General features: G+C 39.6%; 1 long non-coding RNA gene across 1 annotated transcript; it reads right to left on the minus strand.

Annotated features, from left to right (window-relative positions):
* Nucleotides 1-2,351: 2,351 nt before the first annotated feature.
* LOC108499649 lies at nt 2,352-6,862 on the minus strand. Its single transcript, XR_001875615.1, has 3 exons — nt 6,785-6,862; nt 5,069-5,131; nt 2,352-2,399 (listed from the first exon to the last, which is right to left on the minus strand). It is a non-coding gene; the product is annotated as an uncharacterized LOC108499649 (long non-coding RNA).
* Nucleotides 6,863-8,217: the final 1,355 nt, after the last annotated feature.

The raw sequence follows: 8,217 nt of genomic DNA on the forward strand, positions 1-8,217 counted from the left end.
TGAGGTGGGCTCTAATGTCCCTTCCAAACCAAACCATTCTATGATTCCCAGTTCTATGATTCTGTGATAAAGGATTTCTGAGATTTAATGCACAGTGGTTCACAGTTGTGGGGTTTGTTCTGAATTGCAGATTCCCGTGGTCTCCAAATTTCAAGGTAGGGAAAACCAAAATAACAAAAAACTCCCAAATGTTTCCTGAGCTCTGTCAGGCTTGGGGCTGTGACCACTGCCCTGGGGAGTCTGTTCCAGTGACCAACCACCCTCCGGGTGAAGAACCTTTTCCTAATACACAACCTCAACCTTCCCTGACACAGCTTCAGGCCGTTCCCTGGGGTCCTGACACTGGTCACCACAGAGATCAGTACCTGCCCTTCCACTACCCCGTGTGACGAAGCTGCAGACCCCAATGAGGTCTCCCCTCAGCCTCCTCCAGGCTGAACTGTCCAAGTGAGTTTGGGGCTCAGCTACTCCACCTCAAAGGGTTTCCTGCAGAGGCTCAGTCATCTTCAGTTTTAGTTTCTGGGGACTGTGGATTCAGTATTTATCAAACCTGAGGTTCCTAGTGTAATTTTTGATGGATCATTATTACCCTCCCAAGAAGGTAGGACTTACATAGGGCTACTTGCCTTAAGTAGAGACCTCTGGTGTACTTAGAGTTTTCTACTTGCATTACATGCCCACATTAATGCCACTTAATGAAGTCCTAGGTCTCTTTGGTGACTGCAACGCCAGCTTGGAAACCAAGTACACAGAAAGAACAATGAACACAGTTGTCTTAATCTGGAAACAGTTTCCATCTCTAGTATGCACCCAACAGTACATTCTCACATTTGTTTCTGTCCTATATGCTAGTCTAAACTGAGAAGGTCACCAGGTGTTCTCCAAGCCCTTGAAAACCTGCTCCACACTAATTAGTTTTAATGTTTACAGTATTACTGTTCTAGTGACTCATCTGCTGGTTACTTAGGGAGCAGTGGGTATTTAGGACAGCGAATGAAAGGATAAGAAGAGCCTCATCCTTCCAGCAGTTTCTGGAGCTGCTATTTGGTAGCATATTTCTGTGTTTTAAAGCTGTTGACCTACTTGTTTCCAGCAAACTCTTTTGGATTCCTTGCAACTTATCGGAGGAAAGGTTTTCCTCATTGGCTTCGCTTGTTGGGTTTCATACCAGAGAGAATTGTCTGACCACTGCTTTTTGGGTGGCCTCAGAAAGGAGGGGTTCTGGGCACTCACTGGAAAAGTTACAAGGCTCCTTCCCTTAAAGTTTCTTCCTTGATCCTCACTAGGTCTTTGGTTAGCATTTAATGAGACAGCCTAGCACACCCACCCTGGAAGGGCCTGATACCCAACAGTAACCTCTACCCAGAGAACGGATGTAATTACAACAGCACAATCACCTTGTAGACTCTTCAGAGCGTAATAAGATTTTCAATGATTATTTTTCATAATGAGAAATCCTGCCAGGCAAAGGGATATTCTCCACAGCTCTGCAAGTTCCTTGTGGAAAAAGCATCCCTATTAAATACAGACTTCACTGTGCTGGAGGAGGTTGTGGTGCCTCCCTGCCGGTAGACTTATCCCACACTCCAAATATTTCAGCCCTCTGCTGATGAGATCCACTGACAGTTCCTTTCCTGCAGATCTTCATTCAGGGACAGTATGGGAATGGAAAAGCAAACAAGTAGGGGAAGGAAAGCTGGAGGGATTTGCTTGTGCATTTCAGAGTGACTTTCAGCTCCTGTGTGAGTTTAATTTTGAAGTGAGACTCTAAATGATTACTCCTGGGGACAGAGGCCCTAGACACGAATGTTGCTGCGCAGCAAATCAAAGTCTTTTGTTAACAATTTCTTGTAAAAAAGGTCCAACCTACACTATTTGCAAGCACACACTATCTGAACAGAGAAAGCATATCCTTTACCAGCAGCTTATTAGCTGCCAAAAGACCATTTCCATCAATAAAAGCAAGGCCACTTGCAAGAAACTTATTTAATTTCCACTGATGAATCTGATGTGGGTTTAGATATGACAACTGTTTACTAAAAACAAAATAGTGGTCACTAAGTGTTTGATCCTTAGAAACGAGGAGGTCAGATTACTTTCGTGACAATATAAGCCAGCAGAGAAGCAAAACCTTCCTATCAAAACTGTTAACCAGTCTTGATTCTGATAAGGATGTTTAGTCTAATTTGATTTGGACTGAAAAGGAACTGCTCATTTAAAGATAAAAGATGCTTCACTAGGGATAGTGCCCCAGTTTTGAGTTACTTTTTTCTTAAATTGTAGTGTTAAAAATAGGATTTTAACTTGTAAATTGATTATTTTCTTACTAATTTAGAATTGTCTTTCTCTTCATGAACTTCACAGCGCACAGCAGCATCTAGGACATGTTTTAAAACAAGCTAAAAAACAGTAACAATTACAGACATGGCCATGACTGTGTGCTAGGATTTAAAAAAAATATCAGCTCTAGACTTTCCAAACTGATATAATCATAAAACAACAAAAATAACAGTATGCTGGAGAGCCTACTGCAGTGGTAACATCTGTCTTAATTATGTAAATGGAAGGCTATTGTCAGACATCAAGTTGTCTTTAATAAAACCTCAGAGCCAGCCAATTTGTATCACTTAAACAGTTGCATTTCACATATAAAAGTTGCATTTAAAAATATACATCCTTTATGTACCAGTTGAGAACTGAGAGTTATAGTGCTAGCATTCCCTGTTAACAAAATAAGAAGCACAAGGATTCCCTGGGGAATTTTGACAAACTGCTTCATAATGGTAGAAGTTAGAGCACTGGGCTGCTTTCCCTATCTGATGCTACTGCACATTAGACTTCCAATGATAAAAGTTATTTCAGCTCAGGTAAGTGTGTTAGACTAAGACATCATCAGTCTGTGTGTGGTACCTAAAATTCTGAGTAAATTTGGATTAAGAAGCTCTCCTGATTAATAAGTTCTTGGACTGCCCTATGACTTTGAGGAACATACAGTGTTCCTGTAGTTTCTTATCTCCTACCCTCTAAACGGGTTCCAAAGGAATTGGAAACACACCCACAAACATCAGTGTCTGCTCTGTGACAGGTGGGCTACTCGTGTACACACATTAAACTACATGCAACAGTATTTGCATTCTGTGTTTGGACAGTTAGGCAGATCCTTACCTGCTAAAAATTAGCTTTTCACCATAGATTTTGTGCTGTCCCTGTAAGTCACAGCACAACATCGTGGCTGAAGGGGAAAGACAACAAAATTGGCTTGACCTGCTTCCAACACTGCTGCTCCACGGCAGGGCTGGGATTCTGTGACATGTGGGACAGCAAGGCTGCACTGTGTGTTACCCTGTATGAACCAGCTGCACCAGTTTATGCTGAACAAGTTGATAAATCCATGAAATCCAGTGAGTTACTCAGGGTTTATAGCTCTGATCCTGGTGTTTCCAGTTGGGAAGTAGTTGGGCAGTTCTGACCTCCCGACAGGGTAAACTTCTCTGAAGTATGTTCCTGGTTCCCCCACACTGCTTTTGGAACTGCTACTGGCACTGATACCATCACCTGCTGACCAGTGTGACACAAACTGATGGTCTGAGGTCAGAGATAGATCCCAGCCTAAAACCCAGAGTTGTGTTTTCTCCTCTGCTTTTCTTTGGCCATGATTTTTTTCCCAAACTAACTAGCTGATTTTTGGTTGTAAACCCTGCTAATGGACCAGTTAATTTCCCCAGTGGGTTGTTGTGTTGTTGCTGAGCCATACTTTAAGTATGAATGGCACTGCAACCAGAAGTCCATAGTATGCTTCAGGGCAAGACAACAGCTACATTGACTCCTTGAACCCTGTGTCTCTGGTTGCTACAACACTAGTTGCTACATTCCCTCTTTTTTTTTCTTGTTCTTATAACTACCTCCTGCAAATTAGGGCTCTGGTCACGAATACTCCCTCCTGCTTTTCACAACTTCTATTGTTGTCCAAAACCTAGGCAATTTCTTAGCTTGGTTTTAATTTTTCAGCTTTCTCTTTTGTTTCATTTATCCTTAATTTAGAAAAGTGGGCCTACTAGGCTGGATTGTGCTATTCATTCCTGATGTAATGAGGATTTAATGTGTGGAGAACTTCAGTAGACCTGCATGTCCCTTATGGGTCATTTTTGGCTCCTTCTCACTTCAGGGCTGATTCCTGGAGATGTACCTATTCAGTTCTCCCACCAAAACTCATGTTGTATCATTAGTCTGAGCTCATGGAGTACATCCTTAAACTTACCCTGGGCACACACATACCTCAAGATTCTCCCTTGAATTATATTCCCATCCCTGATCCTAGTCCCTCTCTCCTCCACGTACTACAAATATTCCCCATTATCCCTACTCTGGTTTTTAGCCTATCTCTTTTATGTTGTCTAAATTACCTAATAAGCCAAGCAAAATTTTTATAATGAAAAGAAAACAGAAGAAAGACAACCCACATTCTGTTCTATTTTCCCTCTCTCTGTTCAGGATTTCTGCTAATGAGCAAAACTGGTGGTTTTATATTTCTGTGACAAGAGAATTTGTGGTTCAGTGTTTCCTGCACTGCCTGAGCACATTTTTCATAGTCCAGAGTCCACTATGCTTTGACATGACTGTCGGGGAAAAAGCAAGTGAATTATAGTTTGACTTAGGTTAAGGTTAGACCTCTAAGCTGGCTGAGAGATAAGTCCTGGGTAAACTAGACAGATGTGGTCAAAATGGACAACTTAAGTGCCTAGGGACCTCCCAAAAAATCTGTACAACTCCTAGAGTTAACCTTTACAAAGTAGTAGAAGCACTCAGGAAAATGTGAGGGGTGGATGAGGAATTGGAAAGGTGAATCACAGAGCAGAACTAGACTACTTAATCCACAGCTTCAGAGAACACAGAGAAATTGAGTCTGTGCTGACTAAAGTAGGTTACACCTCAGAACTGAAAAGCATATACAATTCCTCCCGAACTCAACAATAAAATCACAACCCAAATAAGGAAAAACAAAGCAAAACAACAGTGAAACAATTCTGATTTCAGGCCTAGTTTTTGATGCAAAGTCTGGGAACAGTACCTGGGACATGAAACCAGAAGACAGGCATAGAAAGACTGACACTCTGACAGCAGTTGCATTTTGCTAGAGAAAATGTGAAAGGAAATATGTTAAGGAGATGACAGACCTTTAGAACCCTGATGCTTGGGTCAAAATATTTCAGATGAATTTAGGGAATTGTAATTACAACAATATGAGGTATTTACACATAAGTACACTGATTCAAGCAACAGCAGAAAGACTACCAAATAGTACCCGTGGTGCAGAGTTGTGAATACAGCCAGGTAAGTGAATAGGAAAGGTTGAGATGTTATTTATCAGGTACTCTTTCCTGGAAAGTCTGCAGATCAGTCACCCATGGAGAGTTTCATTCCTCAAATACATTCATCTTAAAGAAGTAGACACCTACTTACAGAGTAGTCCTCATACGAGTTAGATATCCAAGCTGTCATTAGCATCAGTGGAGATCAAGTCAATGTATAAAATTAAATACAGACTTTCAGCTGGTCAAATTTAGGTGCCTATTTGATTTTCTGCCTAGAATGCAATATTTAGCCATATGTTTCTGATAATGCACACTCTAATGAAGAATTCTTAAGAGAATAGGCACCCATCTTGGTTCAAAACTAAAAATTAGTTATCTAGCTGGTAATTGAGCTAATTGTCTTTACTGTTACCCCATCCCCATAAAAGAAAAGTTCACTGCAAGTTCACTGCAACTGCCAAAAAAAGAGTCAAGTCAGCTCTGTTCCTGAGGCCTGATCATTTAGCACTGAAAGCCAAGTTAATACTCCCTGGAAAACTGCAAGAGGAGTTCTTTGTGGTAGAAAATGGGACAAAAATTAAAAGAGTTTGGGACTTGACCCGCTAGCAAATTTACAGAATCTGAGTTAGACTTTCATTCACTCCACAATTTCTGAGCTGTTTTCTTTTCTTTGCTTTTTCCCCCCCCAGCTGCTAGAATATGTCAGTGGTGTCTTCTTCAGCCAACATCTGACAACAAACCACATATTATAACATCTATTTTAAGAAAACATTTAAATATTTCCCCCTGTAACTGGAGGAAACAGGTGCTTTCACCACATTCCTGATAGTGAGAATTTTAACACAGCCTCTCAGCAGTGCTCCAGGATGTTTCCTTTAGAAACAACAAAATACAAAATAAAATATAGCTGTTATAAACTGTTAATTATAGTTTATAATAGTAATAATCCCAAAGAACTTGATCATTACTGTAGTTAATGATCAGTTTGTTAGGGTTTAACTGCTTTTACTTCCATCTAGGGATACCTAATTAGCAAACTAGTCATTAAATACTAGTAATGACTAATTATTCGAGGATTAAAAGCTTAAATATAAATAAAAGCGAGATTGAGACTCTTAAAATTAATGTGTTAATGTATCCCTTCCTCTGCATGATTTACAGACTACATTCTGTCCTTATGACTAGCACACTTTCTATAGGGTTTTAATTTCCCTCTGAGTTTCTTCTTTTATAATCTCTCCAGATGTCTAATTCACATACATATTGGCCATTGTTTCAAAAGCCCAAATCTTTCTGCTTAATAGTGTGTCTTCAATAGTGCTAAAATTGTTAACTTCCTTTCAGTGTTCAGTGTGCTTTTAGGGGAGCTTTAAAGCATCTTTTGATCTCCTTGGGTTTCATATTCCTGGCCAAGCTGCCTTCAATTAGCATGAGTAGTATTATTTGCCATGTGAGGTATCAAATGTACTTACACAACTGTATCAAGATGACCAGGCAAAGACAATACAAAGTAAATGTAGCAGGCATCAGCTGGAGACTTTCAGTTAGTACAGAACCGGGTGTTGTGTGTATGGTAATAAAATGACAACGGTAGAAAAGACAGAGGCAGAATAGGCACAGTTTGTCATAATAGGGAAAACTTGGACGCAGCCAGGAAAAATACCCACAAATAATGGATTTATTCAGAGCATAAAATGTAGAGTGTCTGCAGGCCACTGAAGTCTTGCAGATAGAGGTTAAATGTAATTTAAGTAGAGCAAAATATGTTCACCATCTTCCACATCAGTTTACTTTTAACTTGTGTCTATTTATCCAAACCTATCTGCTTTACAAATGAAGCGTAAATAAACTGCATGGTATTTCCACAAGGGACCTCTCAGCCAAAGAAAAAGCAAAGTTAAATTTGACAAACCAGGAAATTGCATCATTTGTTCTCAATCTAACTACAAAGATAATGGCAAACTACATAACCTAGTTATTTAAACATAATGGCTGAATAATCCCAAGGCTACTTCATATCTCAGGAATGGTTACCAGTGCCAACATGCTGCAGGGAGACAGCTTATTTTTCAAGGGAAAACTGCTTTTGTGCAATCCTTCCTTCTTTCCCTGAATTATTCTGAAATATTTCAGCGGGAGTCTCTTGGGAGGGAATATTTTGTGTCAAACAATAAAGTTTCCTCTCACCCTTTTTTCAATATGATATTTTTTTCAATAAACCCCAGGACATCTTCTGTTTATAGACATCATAATTGCTCTATTAAAGTCAGTGGATCCATGATTTCTTAATCTAGCTGTTAACATAAGCCCTGTGAGCAATGCTATTGGAAAGACACAGGTGTTTTCATGTGTTTTTTCCTGGGAATTTTCGTAGTAGGACTTTAATTCACCATGTTTAATGATACAGATGAATTAAAACCAATATCTCTTTTATCTTTATGAATCTTGAATTAATGTTTTCAACAGCAGAAGGTCATTTTTCAGCTGGTCAATTAGAACACATACAAGTTTCTGCTCTTTTAGAGTCACTCTGGTTGTTAAACCACAGTGGTGGAGTTTCACGTGAACAGATGTAGACACAAAGCTCAGATAAACTGTACTACAGAAATTCTCATTTCTGCTATATTGACTGAAGTGAAAAATACAAAGGCTCTCATCTCAGTGGTACAGCCTGTATTTCCAAAATAAATTCTACTGATGAGACTTGGTGAAGTAAATTTGATTTATTTTCTTTCTCTTAGAGTTTCTCTATGTCCAAGTTAATTCTGAGATGTTGTTGGTGAAAAGGGAAAGAAGACATGAATACCAAACAAAAGCCATCTTTTTCCTTTTGGTCCTGAACTGTAGGATTTTGTTCCATGTTGGCTTATGGAAGCTTCAGACTGTTTCAAAGTCATTGAAGTGT

Source organism: Lepidothrix coronata, unplaced genomic scaffold, assembly GCF_001604755.1.
Source record: "Lepidothrix coronata isolate B3197 unplaced genomic scaffold, Lepidothrix_coronata-1.0 Scaffold77, whole genome shotgun sequence".
NCBI classification, from domain to species: Eukaryota; Metazoa; Chordata; class Aves; order Passeriformes; family Pipridae; genus Lepidothrix; species Lepidothrix coronata.